Here is a 23,555-nt window from a genome sequence, read left to right on the forward strand (position 1 = left end):
ATTGTGATTTTCATGCTTTAGGTACGTGGATTTCACCGTTCAATGGTTATATTACCATTTTATTGTTTACGTTGATTAAATTTCACTAATATTATAATGAGAGGGTGAGAGTTTGTTTGTTTATAATTTACCCAGACACAAATGAAGAATCGACTTAATTATCTTGTTCAAGACACAATGTTAGAGAGCCAAATTGTTGTCTAAGATTTGCTTATATCACAAAACAGGAAAAGATATAGTTATAAGGTCGTATTTATCATAAGGACGACTTCGACCATACCTGCTTATTTATACTGTAACATAATATACGTAGGTGCACACATAATTCTTAATCATGGTATGAAACCAAGAAACTTTGAACAGGTAACACACAACTGTAACAGTTCATTGAAAATCATATTTAACATCTGACTGTTGCAGCAAGGGTCGTATTAAATAGTTCATTAGTTTGTTAGTACACAGTCGCCTTCCAATTCAGTTGTTTCAAACTGAATATTGAATTCAGTCAGCCTTAGTTGAAACCTCTGACCTCAGGTTCAATACAACACAGAAACAAAATACATAATATATTCCTAATACCCACACAAATGGAGCGATAGCGCCAACTAACTTTGTAGTAGTTTGTGCGTGATAAATACTAGAGTAAAGTGGACTTTATATTTATTATGTTGATAATGTTTTATTCTCTTTATATATTACACGTATATTATGTTACATGTAACATAATTGTATGTAATATAATTGTGTTAAATGTTTCACCTAAACATATTTATTTACGGCTAGCGCCGCCATGGTTTTATACAAACTTTTTGGCTCAAGACTTTTCACTCAATTGTTTACTTCGTACATACACAAACACCTTCGCTAACCTTTTCCGTTTAAGGACGCTTTAAAAGCTGTTTAAAAACTTGCATTAACTTTATCCATTAAAGCTTAATAGAATAAAAACTTTGTACAAACGACAACTGGAATTTGAAGAACAAGGTAGGAAACTCAGAACGTAACGTGACATGTTGTCATAAACACAAGTCGGTCGCTGTCACAACTTCGCTTTTAGCTTTAAAGCCGTTTGGCCATGTTCGGGGCAGTGGCGCACTACGTGAGCCCACCATGTTGTGGACTGATGCCACTAAACTGTTAGAATCGAGTCGAACGCTCTCTCACTACTGTGAACCGGATTTTGCATGGTCCTCTCTTGAAAACGGAAAATAGTAAACGGGAAAGGTGAGCGTTTGTCGACTAGCTGAACATTCCAATATACAACGTCGATCTAGAGGCTGCATACATGTGCATTCATTTTACTAACTTGGACGGTATTTTGTGAATTTGAACACGATTTATTGAGTTTATGCCTAAAGCAAATGTTCAGTTTCGATGCAATATGAAATGTGATCATATGTCATGTATAATTTTGGTCCCGTGTATGTAATATCAAAATTAATAACCTTATGAACATTTTTAAACAAACTACGGTTAGACGAGTACGTTTTCCTAAAATATGTTATCGAGGTAAATACGCCCATCAAATTTTCCGTAACGTGAACTCTCTTTGTTGGAAGTTCTATCGTCATTCATCAGACTGTGCAGACGCGACTGGGTAACAAACAAATGTGGAAAAAGTCACAAATCGATGCTAATATAGTTAGGACATCAAATCAAACAGTCTCTTAACCAACACAAAGTTTATACGGGAATCAATGCCAATAGAAAAATCTGGTACTTTCATCTCCGCCAGTGTATTAGAGGGTCTCCCAAACAAATATGGAAGTAACGGATTATGATCACATTTCCCTTTACAACCCTTCCATCGCTTTATCCGCGGCACGTATACGACATAGGGTGAGCGGAAAAAAAGGCTTTTTCACATTCATTTTTTAACGAAAGGGACCGTATAGTGAGTAGGGTTATATACGTATGTCGTTACAATGACAAGTGAGTAAATATTTTATTATTCAGATTGGTATTGTATTTTTTGGATTGAAATAACCACTCTGCCTCATCTTAGTGTTGACGTATCTGTATTTAGAAAATCCGACAAACATCAACTATTTAGTTCGAAACTCAAGTTTCGCACCAACTTCGACCATAGTTTAACGTCAATGTTCCCCCGAACATCACGAGTGGTTTGATCCTTCAAGTTACCAAGTCTACAATGGGCTTAGTGAAAAAAGTGAATGGCATTGAAAAGGCAAAATTGATAAAAATTTAAAACATGTTATAACAATCTCCGCGTATAGGTACTAAACGGCATGATCAAAACATTTGGGGGTGAAAGTTTTTTACGCACCCTATTGGAGAGTCGTTGAAAAGACTTTTTATAGCAACCAGCTCGTTATGACTTTTTTTCTATTTGGCTTTGATTGCGAGTTATGAGCCTTCAAAATTAAATCCTGTGACTTTGCAACCAAATTAAGAATGCAAAAATGTATGAGCATTTTCAAGCGATTTAACTAGAAATTCAGACGAGCATAAGTGGATTTGTTTGAAATAAAACTAGAAAAAGCACTCTAAATTGGATGTTGTAAATGTTGTGTATTACGTACATATGCATTATGTTTAATGTCGAAAACAATAATTTAACCACTATACATATCATGATAATTATGCGATATAACATTTAATTTGGTTTCATTAATAAATAAAATTTAATCCGCACTTGGTAGGTAAATAATAATATACATAGTTTATAATGAATAAACATGATATTTCAGAAATCAGCAATGTTTCTGCATTCATTATATGCATTTTAAATTGCATTGACTTTCACTCGGTTTTTGCCCAAAAACCTTGATGTATCTGCTTGCATACAAATAAATAATCATTATGTACACAAATTGCGTTATAATTTAAAATATATGTTTTGTAATGTGCATTTAGAAACCTCTGTCCATCCATTTTTTCCGTCTATTTTGTCACAATCATTAGATATTGTTATCCCTAACAACCGAACAATATCGTAAATTTCGAAACAAGGGGTGTATTAGCTTTCAATAAACTTCGATCTCATTCTTCCAAATCTGTTTTCCCCAAAACATGGGGGTAGCCATTAACTTGTTCTCAAAATACTTTGAAGAAAATGACGGCTTCATTAAAGACTTAGCAAAGATTACACGAATGGTCCAAAAACAAACCTTGTTGTCTCGAAATTTCTGTAAAATATTACGGCCATGTAATGTACTCGTACAACAGTGACTGTACAATGTACATACCTACTTATGTATCGGTACTTTGATGGATTTACAGGAGCACAGATTATAGGGACCGGAGCACGACCTTCTAATCTCAAATAAATAATAATAATAAGGAAAAGGGAATACCATTTCGGACAAAAGCTTTTATATTGCTACGTAACAATGAAAGTCGAAGATGATTATATCAAAGGAATTGTCTTTGAAACTGCTAGTGGAAGACTCATCGACCATTTAAGTATGAATAAATAAAGGCTGAGATTTTCTAGACAAGCTTTGTGTATCAGGTAGCTTTTAATATAAATAATGCCTTTTTTGATCTGAAAACAAAGCTCTACAATGTTTCGAAAAAGGATATAATTATATGAATTTGAATAACTGAAGAGCGATGTATAAAGTGTAAGCAGTATAATACATTGATATAATATATTACTGTTGAATTGTAATAAATATGTTTGAACTCAATCTCTGCACTATCTAGGTATATATGATCTGATATATAAATGCGTATACATTTACATAGACATAACAGGTAAACACATGTATAGTTTGTCGGCTTGTGGTTTGCGGTCATTACCACAGACTATCGGAGGCAATATGACGCCTATGTTGCTTTTATAGGCCAGACATGGCTTAGGAATGTATTTCGAGTGGTGCAGAGGATACGGTAACAGTTCGTTGTTTTCGTATTTGTACGACTGTGAAGTTTGCACTCAAAACTATGAAGTATGCATAGCTTTGACACCGGTGTACATTGTTTCGTACGTTTGCAAAGTACAAATGCGAACTGACTTTGAAATTTTGTTTTAAAGTGAGTGTTTATTAAATAATTTATACAGGGTGTCCCAAAACTCAACGATAATCCAGGACAGGATGAAAGGCCAAGTCATACCGGTTATAGGAAAAATAAAAAAAAAATCCATATCACTTAGTTCAGCAATAATAGACACTTTTCAAAAAAGTTGAAATTCCACACCCTTGGTCGCATTTTCAAGTCCTGTGATCACCAATGTCACAATTTCGCTGTGTCTTTTTGAATTTCGTGATCTTAATTAAGTATGCTATTAATCGTTTAACAAATTAATGCACAAAACATTGTTAATTTAATAAAAAAAGTTAAGTTTTAGTGAGTCATCTTTCTCAAAAATATCGTTAGTCAACTTTGACGCTTCATACTGAAAAAAAATGTACTACACTACCCTTGGCAAGCTATTTCAAAAGTTGGCGCATTTAATCAAGATTTCAAAATGGTATAACACTTGCCACTTTTCTTGCCATTAAAAATGTTATTTTTATTTGAACGAAAAGTATCCTCGCAAATGGATCGGACGCAGTGGTACAATTTTATGGCATCCTTGTTCCCGCGATCTAAATCCAGTAGATATTTTTTACTGGGAATGCATAAAAGAAAAAGTTTATTCGAAATCAATACAAAATCTATCAGAACTTAGCCAGAAAATTGACACAGCGTCAGAGGAAATAAATGCAATGAATTTTGATTGACTGGTGCAAAGGTCTCTTGTAAGGCGTTGCAGAGCCTGAATTCATGCTAGAGGAAGACAATTCGGAATTACTTTAGTTTAAGGAGAATAATTAAATAAGATCGATGGTTCGTTCATTGTTTTTTTTTTTAATTATTATAACCTATTATGTTTATTACATTAAATATTTGTTATGGACTGACTCAATTACCTCTTTACTAAAAATAATTGCTTTCCTCTGGCACGAATACAGTCTGCAACGGCGTACAACAGATTTTTTCACCAGTCAAGCCAAATTCCTTGCATTTATTTCTTCTGACGCTGTGTCAATTTTCTGGCGAAATTCTGATAGTTTTGTATTGATTTCGAATAAACTTTTTCTTTTATGCATTCACAGTAAAAAATATCTACTGGATTTAGATCGCGGGAACGAAGATGCCATAAAATTGTACCACTGCGTCCGATCCATTTGCGAGGATACTCTTCGTTCAAATAAAAATATCATTTTTAATGGCAAGAAAAGTGGCAAGTGTTATACCATTTTGAAATCTTGATTCAATGCGCCAACTTTTGAAATAACTTGCCAAAGGTAGTGTAGTACATTTTTTTTTCAGTATGAGGCGTCAAAGTTGACTAACGATATTTTTGAGAAAGATGACTCACTAAAACTTAACTTTTTTTATTAAATTAACAATGTTTTGTGCATTAATTTGTTATACGATTAATAGCATATTTAATTAAGATCACGAAATTCAAAAAAACACAGCGAAATTGTGACATTGGTGATCACAGGACTTGAAAATGCGACCAGGGGTGTGGAATTTCAACTTTTTTGAAAAGTATCTATTATTGCTGAACTAAGTGATATGGAATTTTTTTTTATTTTTCCTATAACCGGTATGACTTGGCCTTTCATCCTGTCCCGGATTATCGTTGAGTTTTGGGACACCCTGTATATTTGTGATTATTAGAAAATGTTCTATTAAATATTTTCAAATATATACTCATTTACAAATAGCGTCGATCAAACGTCAGTCAAAAATCTATATTTGAATTTGATGTCAAATAAATTAGAAGTCTTTGAATTTCATCATTTAGCAAGATCTGCTATTGGATTTGATGAAATAAAGCGTAAATTCTAAATTAAATTTGGTTGAAAGGAACTCGATAACACTTCGTTTAATGGGTTGGCCCTGTAAAGTAACATTTAGACGTGGTTTATAACGAAGCGCCGACACGTCATTATCTGTGGCTGTTTCAGTATCATGTAAATAAATTCTGCGTGCTCGGAGGTAGGTCAGGGGCTGTTTTTATAAAGAGTGACGTCAAACCCTCAACCCGTGTAAGGCATTTCAGGGGATCAGTTTTCAAAGAAAATACGCTTTGGCGATCCCGTTTACTAGTGTGATGCGGGCCAGCTATGTTTGAGCCGGGCGTAAGAGGGACGCCCCTGAAGATTATACTCGGTTTTGTTCACTACATTTTGTCTTTATGTATTTTTATTAAATAAAGAAAACTGTAAGCTACTGGATTTTATCTAGGCTTCTATTTGAATATATAAACCCAAAACTTCACCCCAGAATAATGTTTTCGTAAACGTCTAATCTATAAGGGTCTAATATTATAATTTAGGATAGGATATGTAACAAAATAGGAGTTATTTTATGTAGCAAAAACGTTTTAAATTTTGTGTCATATCTACTGCACAATAATTGCAGCAGATTGCGCGATCATTGCAAAACTAGGTTTAATAAATGATGTGTTAAAATTGCTTTTTTTGTATTCAAGTTTAAATAACCCGTGAGTCAAATTTTATATATTACCATTATGATCTTGCTAAATAAATAAAAAAAATATGTATCTAATCCATCTTTGATTTATGTTTTTTTATACTCAACACTATAATAGAAATTGCATTAATACTCCTCACAAGGAAATACTTTGTAGCCAAAAATGTTAATGAAAAGCGGTGCATTAAAAATCCACAGTGTTATTACTGAGGTATACATCACTAGTGGTGTCATCATGCGCGGTGTATTCATGCCGTATCTCACTCTCTGCCACCATTTTCTTTATTTACACAGTAAGAGTGATAGCGCAACTCTAAAGCTCTACATAGATTGATTACCTTTGCCTTTATAGCGACACAAAGTTATCCCTGAAAATACATGTACTTAAATACTACACACAAGTTACACGTGCTAAAGTATCCCAAACCACGTACTGAAGCGAGAACACAGTGCGCAATGTTCAATTCCATTATTGTACAATAATTAAGATAAATCTGCGCGCTTGACATTGACAGCGGTGTTATTACGCTACCTACAGGTACACAGGTACTCTAATGGCGATGAGCTAACATTATGCTTTGCGTACAGTCCTCATTATTCCTTTTACCGTCCCTAATAGTTGTTTTTCCCCAACGCCGGGCTAAGTGCAATTTATATTAATGCCGTCATATTTTCACGTTGGTTACCCGCATTTTCATATTAACCGTGGACCGAGCTCCCATGATAATGTGAAGGTCCCACCTTCGTCATTTGTTTGCGAGCTGATTAAATTTACACGGCTAACGCGGTTTGCTGTAAAATTAATTCCCTTAATACGATGTGTGTTGTGTAAGATTTAAAAAAATAATCCAGTGGTGAGTCGAGCGCTGTTCGGAGCGGGTGATGACGGCCGCCTGAGATATTAGCTGCGGCCCCAATTTTGTGGCCACGTAAACCGATTTGTAGTTTATAGTCTGTTTAAGTAGAGGTGTCCGTTGTGATTGTACTTATGTTACATGTATTTTATGTAAATTTTGACGAGGTATTTGAACCCTTGCTAGTTTAATCAGTACTTAATAATCAATGGAAGTTTCCAGTGCTTTTCTCATTGTTTTGTAGATGAAAATGTACAACAAATATATATCTAGTATGAAATAAGTTGAAATGTAGTAGTGTGGGAATTCCATAAGTGGATAGTCAAGCAGATATACTTAGTAAGTTTTGGAAATAATTTTGTATTGTTCATGTCCTCATATTTCTCCCAATAAAATAGCCTGTCTATTTAATTCGGTGCTCCTTAAAAATCTAAACTAAATTCTCCTATTCCTTCATTTACTTCTAAGTTAACTAACAGCAGAGGTGATCATAGATGGTATAAATTTAGTAAAACAGAACGTTTTAAACATTTCACAGTTTACTGAATCTGCATGCTACACCAAAGCTGGAATTTGATATTGTAAATGCCACTCCAACAAGTTGATTGTTTTCCCATTTCACATCATGCGAGCTTTCCCTTCGTACCATTTATAATTCATTTTTACATCTACGAAATCCTTCTGTCTTTGTGTTCTATTATCCTGTTAATTCGAAATAACATGAAAGCGAATGGATACACCCCTTTGTTATTTAATTGTTATATTGTTCTCAAGAATATAATTAATTACGTTTTTTGTCGTTGGAAATTTATGCACGCTATAACAGGAGGTAAGGTAATGAAAAGAAAATTTCATCGCAGCTGTAATGAATTTTATGAACCGCCATAGTTGTTTTTATAAAATGATATTCATGCACAATGGACAAACAATTAAATTACCATCTCATTGAGAATAAGCACAATGCTGATAGGTCAATAAGTTTGTATAAAATTTATCGGAGTGGTGCTGAACGCGAGAGAATACATTCATTTGTTCATCCACGCTGTTGTGACTCGAAATTCACAAAAATCGAAAACGTTATTAATTTTCAGGAAAGCAGGTAGGTTACGATGAAGGTATTCATTGAGCATTTATTGAAAAGCCGAGTGCACAGAAAGCTTTTGAAAAGGCGCGCTTGAATGCCAACGTGACGTAAGGTGACTCGTCTATAGTTTATGCCTTTTCAATGCGTTGAATTTATCGTTGGACCTCAAATAATAGACACATTTATGAGGTTTCGTGTGAGGACTTACAAAGACCACTTTGTTTTTGTTTTAAAATAATGTTGCCCTTGCTAGTCTTAATATCAGTTTGAAAGTTATTGCCGACACTACTTGTGTGCCTACTTATTTGTAATATCCATAACTGTTAGACGTGTCATAAGTGAAAATTGTACGTTACACGCATAGGATTGCTTATTATATTAACTTAATTTGGCGAAGAGAGCCGTAAGTATGGCAAAAAACAAAGTAACACTATAGAAGCAGATGGTTGTCTCCCCGCTTAAGTTGTAGGAGTCAACTGAGCGAGACGGGTTACTTAATGTTCTTCGTGCGCGATGGCCCGCCAACTACTTTGTGCTAAGTTTTCGTTAAACTAAAGAGATTAGCCGGGATTGATAGGTATTTATTGTATAATCTCCAAAATTTGTACTTAAATAGCGGTAACTCTGTTTAGTACCGAACTAATTTTGTCCCCACTAATGTCGTTTCCCAACAAAGCCCACAAAACAAAAGATTGTTGACGCTTTAAAATTTGCTAAAACGCTGTAAAGTAAGTATAACTTAGTTAAGAAGCATTAATTTCTGAACAAAATACGTAAAGTTACATGAGAAAGAGTGACAGTTATATAAGATTAAAGTTTATAATAAGTAGTGCATTGAATTCATAGCATGTGTGACTTATAATATTTATCTGAAAGGATATAGCGGTATAAGACGTGAAGTGCTCGTCACTGAACATTTTTGTGATTGCGTTCAAAGGCTGCGCCGTGAACATTCTTCTCGTGCCTCGAGTGTGCAACCATTTTATGGCTTCATTCTATCGCCTCAAAATGAATTCCAATTTCAGTTTTAAACAAGAAAATTGCCCCATTATTTCATATTTTCCTCTTAGAAGGTATTTCGCTTCAAAATAGATTACCTGATAAAATAAAAGAGTTACTCTTTTCGAGATTAGAAAAACGGACGCTTTCTTTTGTAGATATTTTATGAGTGAATACTAAAACGATCGACTTCAAACGGACATAGCCCCTATTTTTCTCTTTGAAAAGTTGCTTACATTTTAAGTAGCCGGGTTGAGCTTTTCGAATTTCTGTAAAATATTATTTAACCTAAGAATACGTTGTAGGAAATAATCCGTGAAATTCTGAATGCTTCTGCAGTGGAAGGTTTGTATACTGGCTACGATATTTGTTGCTGGTAATATTTTGGTATGTACATTTCCTCAGAGATGCATATAATTTTCGACAATATATCTTGGTGAGACAATTTGTCTTTTGTAGAAAGATTTTGTTATTCCTCACAGTAAAAAAAATTACCATTTATTACGTAGCGCATTTGTAGTTTGATTAATTGTATTCATTAATATTAACCTTTATAAATTAATCAATTTATTATAGTATTACATGATAAGAAAAATAGTCAAATTTTAAAACAAAGAAACCAATAACAGTGTAAATAAATCAAACTTGTTCAGAAGAAGACGTTAAGAAGTATTAAAATGCAAGGCGCAAAGTTAGTGAATGCTGCAGGCAACACTACATAATTACGTTTATTAACCATTACGCCCCACTTACACGCTCATTCCCCAGAAGTTAATGTCCGGACCCTTAACTCAAAACAGCCTAATTTTATGTCAAGTAAAATTCATTAAGTTAATACTTGGGAAAGGATTTTGAGGGACGATATACAATGACACGTTATTAGAGCGGTTTACGAAGAAAATTCTAAATAGGGTTCAGTATAGCAATTCTCAAACTTCAATAAATACATGCCCAACAGCTGCAATACGTTCATACGTACACGGAGTATCAGCGAAACATAATGGTAAAGAGGCAATTTATTATGACCCGCAAGATTTGTCGGAGGTAGCTATGCGGCAGAATAGAGATATATTTACGTTCATATTCAGCAGGTAAGATAATTTGAGATTTATGTTTCGGTTAACACAAATAAATACCAGAGCACACGATGTATTTTCCAACCATTCATAATTAAGTTTTGTCATGTAAGTATACTCAGGTAGATGTACAATGCAGCGTTCTAAAACAAAATTCATGTAAAGGGTAATGCTGGCAATATAATTGTATACACCACAGCGCCTCCGGTGGCCATGAAGACATTATTTTACGGCTTTTACCCCTTTGGGTTGAAACACCGGAAATCCTATATTAACGAAGCTTACAATTTTATCAAAATATTACCGATGATAAAAGTTTACTATGGATTCGACGTTAATACAAATAAGTTATTTGACAACAAAACATTACAGCTTTCCCGAGGTTATAAAATTAGGGTTTGTAATTGTTTTAGCTATTTCTTTGAATTGAGTGAGATTCATATAAATTGTATTATTTTTAACTCGTATTTTCGGCCAATTATCATCTTGATTAAGCCTGGATTTTTTATTTCGTTGGAGTTTAAGTCATTAAGTACTCATAAGTGGAGAATACTTTATATGTGCCCTGAGTTGCAATTTTATGGCATTCCCTTTATCATTTTATTATCTTAACGGCCCAATTTGAAAGTGCCAAAGCAATCCATCATCATGAATAAATTTTATTCATACCCGAAGTTTCAATAATACTAAATTTAAAAAACGTTTTTACCCGATGCAATCACTTAGTGAGGTATTTTTAATTTGTCACGAACTGAAATTGCTTGCGATTAACTCTTACCAATCAGTCGTTTACAACTGATTCAATGCAATATTAATTCCCAATAACCGATATATTTAATTCATTACTTGATGTTTCAACAAAAATTACATATTATAATGAATACTGAATGACAAATAAATTTTATTGTATCAATCAATCAATTGCCGAGTATAAATGGGCTTTCTTGTTCTGAGTTAATTATATTACACGGTTAATTAATCATTTACTAAGAACAAAGACGTCTGTAATATATGCTATTGTCAAGGTGACATAAACCAATGTAGTAGCGTGTTAAACTATTGTTTAATAACGCGAATATTAATCAAGACATAATTTTGAGAGTCACCAAACACCATAGATAGACAGCTTCATTGAAGTGCAATTAACTATCCAGTGGAAAAAACGTTATTGTTTATTAACAGTTAAAATGGTAAAAAGTCAAATGTCATAACTGCTTTTCTGAATATGTAGAGTAATATTACAATATAATACTTGTTGAGCTTACGGATAATCCGAAATGGGTTCAAACCACTGAAGTCAGAATACAATGGAAAACTAAGGGGGAGGCCTATGCCCAGCAGTGGGTCAACGCAAGCTACTAATTATAAACGCGCGCTAGAACTTAGTACCCTATACTTTAATGCGACATAAATAAATAATAAATATTTTGGGACAACTTACACACGGCCCTATGATTCCACGCTAAGCAGAGCTTGTACTATTGCAACCAGATACTGATAAACCTACTTATAAACTTTCAAATTCATAATTATATAGATTAATTGAATGAATTGTTCTGAGCCTGGTTGTTAACCAGACTCAGAACAAACACTCGTGCTCATCACACAAATATTTGCCCACTTTTAATAAATCTGTTTTAATACGCTAAGCGTTTACACAAGTAGCTATTCACACAATAAAAGTAGTGTGTCGTTTCCAAGTGATTTTCACCCACATTTTCGTGGTTGTAGAGCATTATCTCTAGGTTGGAGCCACGTCACGTACCCACTAGACCATTAGTGGCAAACAGCGAGCAATGCCAACATGCTTATTTAGTGCGCAGTGCAAAACTTAAACGGGATATTTTATACTTTCTGTTTTATTTTTTACAATTATTTTAAAAAGTTACAGCTCTATTTAATTTCTAGTTTGTGCTTGCGACTTCTTTACGTGAAAATGTTTTTCCACATTATAGTAGAGTTTACCTACTTCTAATTTGTAAATTTATGACTAAGTGCTGATAAATTGAGATAATTATACGCCCTTATTTATTTCGATAAGTGCCTCCAATATTTTAAACTCTTCGTATACTTAATTGCGATATAAAATCATATCTATTACGATTTCACGATTGATGCTACTTAGATGCAGGGTAACAGATTATAATTTTCAAAACAATGTGTTTTTTTAAACCACAGATCACAGGGAAACTATGAGCAATTTTTAGTTACAGATATTTTTATAATGAACAAAACAACAAAACGAGTTTTAACTGCGGCAATATTAACAAGTTTGAAAATTCTATTTTATATTTCACCTTTACAGCATAAATATTTACGTGAAGCACTCACTTCAAATACAAACATAATAAAATACACATATAACCTGATTTGAACTGGATATTTGTTATTAGGTTTGAACATAACAAACAATAAATAAAATGTATGTTATATTATGTACGGGAACTCTACATAGCTAATATGATGAGGGCTCTTGAATCAAGCCTTTGATATAGTATTTACCCAAAATACAAGTTCATAGATGAGCGAACACAGAAATGGAATATTAAATAAGACGTCAGTAAGCATGAAACTGTACCTTCACTCGAAATTGAATCAGATTATTGAATGAGTGCGCTGCGACATACGACATCTGTTTCTAGCGCTGAACTAAACGTACGCTAGATGAGACTCTGCCATGACAATAGTACTCACTGATAGTGCAGACTAGGTTAATCCAGAAGAGGCGTTACGTTAGCAAAATCTAATAGATGTTTGATAACAACGATCGTCATTTGAGCTATTCTCAAATTATGACAATTAATTAAAATATTTTGGTGTTTAGAATATTTGTTCCACCGCCATCTTAATCAAGTTCCCCTACAAAATGTCAAAAATGATAAATTACATCTTTAAACTTTATCTACTTGAATAATTGTCCAAACTTATTTTCTACTTTACGAGGCATAATAAAGGAGATAACTCAAAGTATTATGACAACATTTACTTTCGGTTTCGGCTTATATAAATGTTACACGTGCCGTGTAGTAGATTCTTCGTTCAAATATCAATTTGCTTGTGATTTATTTTGTGATATCTGTATTACGATGTATTTGTTAGGGATTCTACATAAAGATAATGGAAAACCTTATATAAAGAATAGACGTAGGTTACAGTCTGTTTACATATTCCCATTTTATCCAATGAGAACTAGGGACTAACTTGGAATATTTTATAAGGTAAGGTATAACATAAGATAAAATTAAATTAGAACGGATATATTAGCTAGAGTATAATAACAGTCATAAGTGGCCGTTTCCAGTAAACTCTATTTCTCTGAGTTCCAACTAGATAATCAAGTTAGGGGCAGGTCGGTTTGCAGGACACGAGGGTTTCATAGTGTACACCAGCGTATTCGTGACGTTTCGAATATCTCATTTGGATGCGACCCCGATATCAGCTTTTACACGGTTCTTTAGTCTTACAAGAAAATGAGCTTTTAAAACTTTATTCAATTTTACACTGAGTAAAGAAACAATTGAGGATTTATATTTAAGCGATCAGATTGAGATAAAGATGTTAATGAAACTTGTTATATTAGTTTTTATTGACAGTTAATTAATCATCACTTAAGGTCTAACCCCTTCCTCGTTTGGGAGGAGACCCTTACCCAGCAGTGGGACAGTAATGGGTTTAAAAAACAACATTTAAGATGCTACATATTCCTTTTAAGGAAAGATCGTTACCGATGATGTCCGCACTCCACATTCACTAGTACATTTTATGTGTGTAACATCGGCGCAGTGGGCTGAACTTCGCAGTTGTGCACAAGTCATAACAAGCGATCTAGTCAATTGGCAATCGGGAGAGTGGGCCACTCTTAGTTAATACTCTTTGCTACAATATAACATACATATCGCGTGTATCAATTTTACAAAGCCAACAACGATTTATATTCACTATTATAATACTCGCAACATTGAAAAGCTTTTGTGTAATCTAGAAAATAAACCCTACCTGTGTTTGTTTCAACAAAACCAATGCGACAACGATGACTTTCCTTCCATACCTTCATATGAAAATGTAATATTTTGTTTTCCCATACGGTACAATACATATTACATATTATTGCAGCGTCATGCAATCTACTTGGAAACCCGACCCAAGCTGTACGAGTGTACGTACTTATAAACGAGAACAAAGTTTGAATTAATGTTTAGTTCATTGTTTCCTAAAGCATTCAGTTGGAATAGTTTGTGAATTGTCAGACTGTTATTTAAACGCAAACACTTAAATATAATTTAGATTTTTTATTGTTTTTAATAGTTCTTAGAAAACCTAATGAGGTTACAGTGTTTTCTGATTAATTTGTTTATTAATGATTTAATTAATCACTTTGTGATCATAATCCATTTACCTATGTCTTTACAAATATTTTATAAATACCTACTGTACAACTCATTTTAGAGTATTTATTCAAAGGTTAATTGCTAAAATAATCGTCAGGACAAATGTTTTTCGGATTTAATAATATAAAGACAGGGTTAACCACATACCACTCGAAAAGAAAAGTATAAAATTTGTTATCGGTAAAGCTACTCCTTTAACTTCGTTACGTAAGCTGTCATATTCGAAGCAAAAATTGTTACCGCTGAAAAGGGTAAATTGCTAATCATAAAAACAATTATATAACCCTTTATTTCAGTCAGTACGAATGTGTTAAAGAGATATGGAAATAAGTTATTTTTTGTATCCACGTAGGCACATATTCTAATTTCCTATTAATTAAATCCCTCTCATGAGGGGACTTAATCCATTTTGTAGCTTGCTAATACGCGGAGACGTAAAGACGACCCACATCTCAGTTTTGACGTAGGCACGTATTTCGTAGCTAAACGTGAATTTATTTACATATAATTATAAACATTACGTCGTCTCCTTAATTTACCTACGTAATATACATTAAAAACGGCAGTAATAATAAATATCCTGATGGAAATGCGAACATATTGAATGGTTTTAACGGATTTTTCTGTGTTATTGTTTAATTTTTCACATATATTTTCCCAACGCAACGAATATTTCACTGCTCTCTCAAACATCGGAGAGCGCGCTTGTGATATATTCTGGAAAAAGAAATGATAAACACAGACATATTTTTAAAATTATTTTACACCTTGTTACATATTTTTAAGGGTGTGGTACCAACAGTTTGTGAAAGCGTGGTCATTTTAATTTAAATTCAATTTTTATGACTCTGTTTTCGAATTGTTAAGAAAAAAACATATACAATTTATAAAATAAAAGTAAGGTGATGACTTATTAATTTTTGAAAGATTAAATTAATTAAGTATTTATTATATCATGATAATTTAAAACAAATTCGATACCAGTGAAAAACACAAGATTTTCAGTTCATCAATCTCCGTTATTCACAAAAAGGCGAATATTCGTGGGCGAACCTTTGCCGAGCACTGCTTATTCATTATAGCGGCCATTAAACCTGACACGTTATTACCTAAGGGCTTTGCTTAGTGGTAGTTGTAACTGTTAGAGGTACCTTCCCTCTAACAATTACCGCTACTAATGCTTTATTTCTGATTAATGTACTTACAAGGGGCCTCTCGTATGTTTTTGAAATAAACACGTGATAAAACAGTAGTATATTATAATACTTTTTGTTTATTTAATAGGTATACCTCAAACTAGGTCTTTGTAAGTTTTATAAAGGTATAAAAGTATTTGTCATTTAAATTTTTATTCATTTTCATAGTCCATTTTTATTCGCACAGGATATTGAATATCCATGTCAAACCATAAACAAAGCAACGAATTCATTCTAATATATCTAAAAAAGTTACGTTCTAACATCGACGGGTCGTGTGTATCAATAACGCTACATGGTTCCTGATAGCACTTCATTCGAATGACAACGTTCAATTCCCAGCTGTAATAAGTCGTAAATTTGTATTACGTACGAACAAGTTAACGCACGGTAACTATATTTGTGTCCGAGTATTTACACGGGACATGGGACGAAGCAAGCTTTAATTTAGGCTGACCGTTCAGTTTGCATGACCAAAATGTTTGAGTTCTTTGTCCTCCGTTAGGTACACTAGTTTGAAACTGTTTAAAATATCTTCGGTATTCCACTTTGAATACTTAATTCTGTTTTTGTAAGACAGACACCCGAGGAAAACTTCTAAAGACATTTATTTTTCTCCAGTTTTAGTTTACCTTTGTATATTTTCCAGTAAAAAAGTTCTAGTAAGTAATTGAAATTGTAAATTTGCATATTTATAGTTCGTTTAGGTGTACTAAAGTCCCTCTAACCAAGATTTATATCCGCATAGGATATAAAATTTATCGGCACTTAAATCAGCCATTATCAGTAATCCTAGCGGTTTCACAAACACCGTCTAACTAATACGGTTTCAACTATGAACTACCATTTTTCATTATCTTAATTAGAGTTTAGTAGAATATTTGTTCACTAAAGCCTGTTATAAATCTTTTGGACAACGTGTTTTTTTTACCTTTGTGTGTTTCATAAAAAAGTAATTAGGAAATTCCATTGAATAAATTTATTCCCTTATATTATGAACAAAAATTATAGGACATAGGGACATTAACATTCGTTATTTTTTAACCTAAATAAATACAATTTAATTATACATCCATAATGTAAAAAAATAATGTATCATATTTGCAACCCCAATTTGACTTTCAAAATTTTCCGGGTCGCGTATTTGGGATAAACCTGTGAGAGTGTTGAGTTGGCAAGCCACTGTAGGAGCGCACGGGCGCGGCGCGGCGACTCGGCGCGTTGGCGCACGGAGTACGGTCAAGAGGCGAGCTATGCCACGTGTCCCCACAGCTCTAACGTACACCATCAATATTAGATGACCCATCCTGTACTGTTGGGACGTGCGCGCCGCTCAAATGGACTATATTATTTTTTCCATTTTTAGAGCCCTGTGCAAAATGGGAAAAACGGTGATTATGGTGTGGATTATGTGGGTTTAGTTGGGTTCCTATGTTGTTATTATGAATATCGTTTTTAGCTTATTTGCGTAGAGGGCTACGTTAATGTCCGTTGGTATGAAACGAAAAAATATAGATCAATATTCAATTAATTTATATGTTTGTAATTCGTTCGTAATTTATAAAAACACAATAAAACTATTTAGCCACAAATCCGTGTAAAATGCGGCATTTTTATACCGGTCGGACACTCGAATACTGTAAATTTTTTCACAATTTTTAGCTGACGTAGCTTTCGGTAACATATTTTTCGATGAGTACAACGCTTGTAACACGACACTATGCCTAGTCGCGTCATGTTTTCGCAATAAAGAGGATTTAATACAATACACCGTAAAAAATCACAAGCTGAAAAGCTTTGTAAATTGAAGCCTACAATTCCACGTAAAACATAGTGGACAGGACATAGTGATTTTATAAATTGGGAATCAGAATTGCAAATATGTAATGCGCGTACATTTTTGTTTTAACATGACTTTTGCTTTGCTGGCGCACTGTACACTTCAGTCCGCCATAAAATATGAAAGGGCAGAGCTAGCGCACCACACAACACTAACCAATGATGCGTCAGTTTTCGATGCAAAAGGCTGCACGGGCGGAAACTGGTTGCCGCTAGAATTTCCCTATCCATATTTGATCGGATTTACTCGACAACACTTACCCCATCCACAAACTCGCGCCAAGGTGCTTTATATATCGAAAAATTCTCTTTAGCCGCACTATATTTGCTGGCAGCTTCAAGATTCGGTAGTGTCGAAATTTCAAAGGAAAATGTTTACAGCATGTTATGATCATGGCTCTTTTTGTTCTTTTATCACTTTTTAAAAGAATAGAGGACTATCTTCATTATTTTAATGAGCTAATCTCGTTACTGGTGTACCCGTTTACGTTTATGTAATCTGTTGCTACCTCTCTTGAGCGAGCAAGGACCTGGATACCTACGAATTTCGGGTAGATTAAAAAAATGGGTTATTTTTTAATAGTTACTTATTTTGTCTTGTATTTCTATAGGAAATTATATGTTGCTTTTAAAATAATAAAAAAACAGATTTTTTCAGACAAACAGAAATCTATACTAATATTAAAAAGCTGAAGAGTTTGTTTGTTTGTTTGTTTGAACGCGCTAATCTCAGGAACTACTGGTCTGATTTGAAAAATTCTTTCAGTGTTAGATAGTCCAATTATCGAGGTAGGCTTTAGGCTATATATCATTACGCTACGACCAATAGGGGCAGAGTAGCAATAAAAATGTTACAAAAGCGGGGAAAATGTTGACCCATTCTCTCTTATGTGACGCAAGCGAAGTTGCGCAGGTTAGCTAGTACAGTTATAAATAAAAAAAATCATTTAATCTTACTGCCGCTTACTAAGCATTACCATTTAACGTAAATAAAAAATAACATAATTGTCGTACTTAGTTAGGTTTACAGAACAACAAAGTTATTAAAACTGCATTATTCATAGCGATTGTAAACTATTAAATCAGTTGGGTACAGCAATAAGCCTCAACACTAACTTTCTGTAACTAACTACAACTTGATTCGTAGCTGCTAGATCTAAAGTCGTGAGTTTATACTCAGTTACCAAGTTCCATTTAAACATCACTTCATTTAATACATAGATGTACTCGCGCTTGCTACAATACGGTATGCACTGAGCGAACTCGCATCTCCAGTTCAAATCTCTAACAACGTTTAAGCATTGTTTGTTAAACTCACTTACCGATTTAATTTCATCAAACATTTAACAAAAAGTCCTCAGAGTAATTTCTTGCAGCGCGATTTGTACTAATTAAGCTTGTTTTCTCTTCTAATTATCTCCTGAATATTCACCGGACGAAATCGCTTGACCCCAAAATTGTTAGAGATATTGTTTGTTTACTCTCTAGAGGGTGGGCGGAAAACAATGAATACTTTTTTTGTAAGCAAACGGCGATGGAAGCAGGTAATGAATATGCTGAAACAAAGAGCCCAATGCGGAGCCTCATTAGCCATTCAGTCGTTGTGCCTGCCTTAAAAATCATTTACAAAAGTCTTGATGAATGTTAGCCCTGTTTATTTCAAACATCCGCTTTCCATCGCCGAAAATTGTTTTACATTTTATTATTGCAATTTTTCTTTCTGATATTTATGCCCTTGCCCGTGACGTTTAGCGGTACGCTTATTAAACTTCTGGCATGTATGTTATTTCGGAACGTTACAATGAAATTCATAACGAATTTCCAACTTGGATTTGATGACAGCTAGCTGTCTGGGAAATGAGATGAATAATCGTTAATGTTATGAAAATGCCCGACATCGTGAGTCCAAGTTACTTGATACGCCTCAGGGGAAGGTAATACAGAAACATTAAGCGGCATATTTTCTACAAAGTAGGTATTTATAGAAAATAAATACATCTTAAGATACACCCCCTGAATATAAATTTAGTATTTATTCAGTTTTTATTCACACAGTGTTTAGTGAATAATAATTGTTTTCGAGGTGACGCTAACCAAATATAGAAATTGTGCCAGGTACTATTATTATTCGTCTTAATTGATCGAGAGGGATACAGCCGCACCTAATAATCTAGCTGTCACTGGTCAGGAAGGGAAGGTCAGTGCGGACATCTCGGTGACGTGTTAATGCCAATAACTAGCCGCAAGCTGAACCGATATCAACACACGCAAGATATTAATTTATAGTTTGCAAAATATATTTTAGCAAATAGCCAGTTTTGTTACAAAAGCCACAGATTTTGTTTCAAACGACAAACAGTAACAAAGCCTGCAATACTGTTACCACTCGCAAAGTTTTAAGTGACCATGGTTTTGAAAAGCCAAAAACCATTCAATAACAAAATTGAATTAAAGGACCTTTGTTTCTCATACAACACTAGATTACCGAGTTTCAGAGACACCGAAAGCTTTAAGCGAAGTTAAGTACTTTTAAAATATGTAAATCGATACTAACAATTTGTGATGAACTAAGTAGTGTATAAGCTTTGGTAGAGACTAAGTTGCATCGCAGCATTCCTCAGGAGATTCAAGTTTGACTTCTGCACCGCGTTGAGTGATTTGAAGATTTATCTTGAATTTGTAAGCTGGGATTTACCATTCGTGTATCTTCATAATTTACTGAAGTCAATAGTTTGTAGCACGACAGTTTAGTGCTAATATTTTGATGCTTATTTATAACGTTTGGTTTGGCTACGTAAATGAATGTATAGTAAAATAGTGTGATGAATTATATTATTTATTGCCTATGTGAAGAACATCATCTGAGTTCTGTGTTTGTTTCACATAACTCTAGCGCCTAGAATAAATATTGCAATATTATTCATCTTCATGTGTTCATGGTATATATATATACTAGTGTGGTTATATGTCTATTGCTCTAAAACCTCAATTGTATGTCATCCGGCGACGCGACGGTCCCAGTTGTCAAACATCTTTTAGTAGTCGTTACGGTCGATCAAACATCTTAATAATTCTGACAGCCCGCTGTAACTTTATCGTCTTCTCTTGTGAGATCACTTAGTTCAAAATATAATTAATCGAAATAACTGTAAAATATCACTTATAATATAACGAACATCACCATTATCATATTTGATATTTTTTCGGACAGTAGGTTAGGTTTGGAGAAAAATTCTGTTTAAAAAATTTACTTATTACCTACCTAATCTTCAGCCATATGTGGAATGAGCCTGTCGCGATTTAACTGCTACATTCGCAACTTTCGTTACTCTCTAACCTCAAGAACCGAACCCGAAATATCTTGCTCATCAATTGTATAAAACATTCAATCACCAAAACAATACCATTACGAAATGAAACTCTGCCAAGATAATTTTCATTACACATCATAATTTTCTGCGTACTTAATTTCAAATTATAATTTGTTATATTTTCTGGTTCATAATTTAGCCGTATTGTTAATGCGAATACGATATCTCGTAAATTAGCATGCTGTTCAAAATTCTGTTTGCGCAAATTCACTCTACAGTGAGCAAGTAAACTTTAGTGAATAAGTACGGACTTACGAAGTACAAATTCAACTTCTGAATGCAATCAACTGAAAATTTTTCCGGTGCTTAAGTGTTACACAGGACTTGTCGAGGGTAGCTTGTCGTCTAAGAATCTGTTTTATAAAAAATAAATAAATTCAGGAAGCATGTATTTAAAGATAAAAGTGAGCATAATAGCAGGTTCCTTCACAATCACGAGAGATTTCCCCGGAAAGTAATTCACCATTGTCAACTCGATTATACCTTTTTCAAAGTGTGAAATTAATTCGAATTAATTAGCATTCAAACAAGGATTATTGTTCGGATGGAGCGCGTTTAGAATTTCTTAAAAATAAAATTCAAACACAATTTCGCCGCCTTTATTGCGTTACTGAACTTGTAAAATGTCTTTTGTACTAAATTTAGGCATCAAAAGTGATGGAGTGGCTGTCTTCATTCTCATCGAAAGTAGTAAATTAAAACGGCGATAAGGTATTAGCGAGAAAAATATATTTTCTTACCAAGGGAGGGTTGGATATACCTAGATCATATAGGCACATCCTGCTCGTAAAAACGGAGGGTTAGTGGGAGCAAGAGGTCGTGTGTATGCCTGGCCTTATGCAAATGTAACGATAACACGCCTTTAGGGTCAATAAACTGTTACCTACTCACTTTTACGACATGATAAGTATATTGCTTGTCTTATATCTTTGTTCGCCATTAGCTTTTGGGTCACGTTGGCTCTCACTGACGTTACGTATTGTTTTTGTTACAGATTGGACAACGTGGAATTTAGTATAAAGGTAAGCCCAACTTTTCAGCTAACAGCACCCCTGCGGCTTAATCCAAGTAGAGCGTGGAATTAACTAAAACAATTATTTCCTCTAAAAATGGTGTAATTGCTTTGTTGGTGGCGCCTGGGGATTGGTCCAGTTTTATTTTAATTTAAATTCACCATTTATTACTTTCTGATATTCTGACTCGTTACGGTTCATGTAGCAGGTAACTACAACAAGCTACTTTGTTAGTGAAGCTACAGTTCTCGAGTTGAACATGACAAGGAGCAAGTAGATAATTAAATATAAACATGGTATAATGAAAAGTTGCAAGTATAATAATGTCTACGTGGCATTTCTATGATGAAAATATACTCAGCAATTTGATGATTCTCCCCCCATGTTGGGCAAAGCTGCGTGAATCGAGGGCGAATAGCCACAATCGGGTGACAATGCTGTGTTAGCTCATTGTTCACGGAAATTGACATAAGGATTATGTCATCAACAATATTGATTGACTCGAGATACAGTGCGGATACAGTTCTATCCAATTAATTACTCTAGAGGATTTAATTACATTTATGTTTTAACACTGAAAAGCTGTCACAAACATTAGTTATATTAACCGCTTTTAACATTTACGAAACTTACGTATTCGGTAATTTGAAGTTAGTTTATATAAAGTTATGTATGAAGTGAACTTCGAATTTTCATATGGGTCCAACACATTTCAAAGGAAGGATGCAACACTGTTGGATTTCTGTTGAGAAAACTTTAATCTTTTAGGTCGAGGCGCCTATTTGTATGTGTGAAATATTAAGATGAAAACATACTACTGTGGGAAGGCTTCATCTATTTTTCGTACTTATGCTTGTACAGTTAAGGTAAAAAATTACACATTTTTTTTTAAACTAAGGATTTTTCTGGATATTAAAAATCTACTTGTCCAAGTAATATTATACTAGAGTCTACACTCAACCCAAATCTTTTACACAAGAATTTCCCTACTTATTCAATCATATTATTATTAATAATAGAGCTACGTAATTAATGCTTCATTTGATACCGACAATTAGTATGCGAACAATACGAATAGTATGTATCTGTATTGCAGTAATCTACAGTATGTAATGTATGGAGGTGGTTGATGTGCGACTGGCGGCTTGCGAGCGAGCCTTTGTCGCTTGATAGAACTTGCCTATTAGCACGTTTACCGCTCTATAGCTCGCCTTGTTTAATTACCTCGCACTCGAATATAAACGTATCGAACAATAATAAACCTTCAATTATTCCA

The 23,555-nt window shown here is 33.9% G+C and overlaps 1 protein-coding gene across 6 annotated transcripts in view; it reads left to right on the plus strand.

Annotated features, from left to right (window-relative positions):
• The window catches only part of mub (poly(rC)-binding protein mub), a 138,085-nt gene that overhangs the window by 23,796 nt on the left and 90,734 nt on the right, over positions 1-23,555 (plus strand). For all 6 annotated transcript variants that reach the window (XM_076115534.1, XM_076115539.1, XM_076115536.1 and 3 more), the window contains exon 2: positions 22,261-22,288. The gene's annotated coding sequence lies outside the window, so the exon portion shown is untranslated. The remainder of the gene's footprint in view (positions 1-22,260; positions 22,289-23,555) is intronic.

Source organism: Anticarsia gemmatalis, chromosome 6 (assembly GCF_050436995.1).
Source record: "Anticarsia gemmatalis isolate Benzon Research Colony breed Stoneville strain chromosome 6, ilAntGemm2 primary, whole genome shotgun sequence".
NCBI lineage: Eukaryota > Metazoa > Arthropoda > Insecta > Lepidoptera > Erebidae > Anticarsia > Anticarsia gemmatalis.